Source organism: Dysidea avara, chromosome 1, assembly GCF_963678975.1.
Source record: "Dysidea avara chromosome 1, odDysAvar1.4, whole genome shotgun sequence".
Taxonomy (NCBI): domain Eukaryota; kingdom Metazoa; phylum Porifera; class Demospongiae; order Dictyoceratida; family Dysideidae; genus Dysidea; species Dysidea avara.
The window spans coordinates 30,771,612-30,773,867 of NC_089272.1; positions in this window are offsets into that span (position 1 = coordinate 30,771,612).

The following is a 2,256-nucleotide window of genomic DNA, read 5'->3' on the forward strand; positions in this document are numbered from 1 at the left end:
GTTTCTGTATATAACCAAAAGAAACAGCTACTGGTTAATGTAAATTTCACAACCACTACATGTACATATACTGTTATATACAGATATACAATACAATTTCCACAGGTTGTACAGTACAGTAAATCTCTATTACTTTGTACTAGCAACAGTTTCTTACAAAATATCTACTGAATTCCTCTTTATAATACTTTGCACTTAAATTTTAAATGATTGTGCAGTATATTTTATATGCAGCTTATGATATGTGCACAACATGTCTTGGTACTGTAACAGTGTTATCACATAATTATTCACCTTCAGTGTTGTTTCTGTGCACGTATGATTGAATGTACCTTGCAGTTTACTTATGTATGTTGAACATGTATTACAACATGTATCATACAGTACGATAGTAACTGTATAGTAGGGACCACAAAGGAGTAGGCGTGGCCCACGAAATAATATCACCTTAAAACCAGCCTCAATTTTCCCTGACAATGATGAGGCAGTATTGGCTAGGTAAAAATAAGCCCAAACAAGCTTTCAGATCGACCCGAAACGCTTTCAACAAGTTACTACAGAATTTTTTTTTTAAATTAATTGACGGAATTTTCTACTGACTGAGTAAGTAACTGACTGATTCCTTCAGACAAGCGTAACTCGATAACGGCTAAGGCTATGGGCTTGATTTTTCTCCGTTTGATGTCGCTTTGGCCCCACAGGTCCCTTTTGGCATACCGCAGTATGTACAATGCATTCTTCATGGACTTACCAGTGTCCTCCTTTGCGTCCCATTCATCTTTGCTGACAGCAAAAGGTCTCGATTTGGCGGTATCACGTGATGGCTTCCTTCCGTAACAGAAATTTTCATAGTGGCTATTTTGATTGCAGAGGTGCTTTTCAAACAGTTCTTGATTCGTACTACTGTGTAACGGGTTGAACAGAGCTGACAACAAAGCGTAATGGATACTTCACTGTTCAGACAATTATTGCGCGTGGCACTGTTTTTTTCTTTTGGTATGCGTGGATTGTAGAGGTGCTTTTCGAACAGTTCTTGAGTTGAAATGCTGTGTATCGGGTTGAACATAGCTGACAACGAAGCGTAATGGTTTTCAGACGATAATTGATATAGCTGGGGTGGGCAGTGCCATTTCAGATGTGGTATGCGTGGGTTCACCAGTCATAATAGAATTATTTACAAAAAAGTTAACAAACAAGTACATGAAAAAATTTGGAATTTTCAACTAGAGTAGGGACCATAGCACATCGATAAAAAGTATTGAAACAAGTTGGAGTAGTCCATGATAATAAATCACCGTAAGACAATAAGAAGTGTTATATCCCTACTGTGCATTTCCGTTATGGTATCTTGAGCACAGTAGGGATATAACACTTCTTATTGTTTTGTGGTGATTTATTATCATGGACTACTCCAACTTGTTTCAATACTTTTTATTGATGTGCTATGGTCCCTATTCTAGTTGAAAATTCCAAATTTTTTCGTGTACTTGTAAAACAAATTATGATTATACTACAGTACATGTATGTGACTAAACATTATTTAATATGTTTCACAAACCCTAAATTTAAGGTGGAGTTCCAAAATACACAAATCGGTTCCAGTTCATCTGCAGGCTATACAATGCACATGCTTATGTAACTTACAATACTTTATATCAAATTGTAATATACACTGTACATGTATACACAACACAATATGCACATTAATTTTACTGATCCAGAACCAAATATTTATTGATTGGTAAAAAGTTTCATAAATGCTATATTTCAAGTTTTCATCACTCCACTACCTTGATGAGCAGTAACTACTCTTTACATTATAGTTAAATGCTGATTATAAATTTGACAGGGGCCTGGACAAAGCTTTATACTGTAGCCAATGTGCAGAACAAACCCACTAATATAGCCTCCAACTCATGGATATTTTGTGTACATTAGGGCTGGCAATAACTTGTACAGTAAATCTATATAATTTACTTTGTTCATCTATATTTCAGTCAAACATTATTACCATGATACCAAGTCACATGGTAGTGTGTCATGCTGCCCAAGAATCCAGCACGCCACACTATGAATATATTGACAGGAAGAAAAAACGCGATTAACAATCTTACCAGTACTTCTTTCCAACCGCCTTATGGAACGGGCATGGGGCTTCCCGCATGCCACCCAACCGCCCCCGAGCAATTATACATTATCAGCCAGCCCATGCCAACCTTAAGGCGGTTGTACTAGTTGACATGCACCAAATATCAC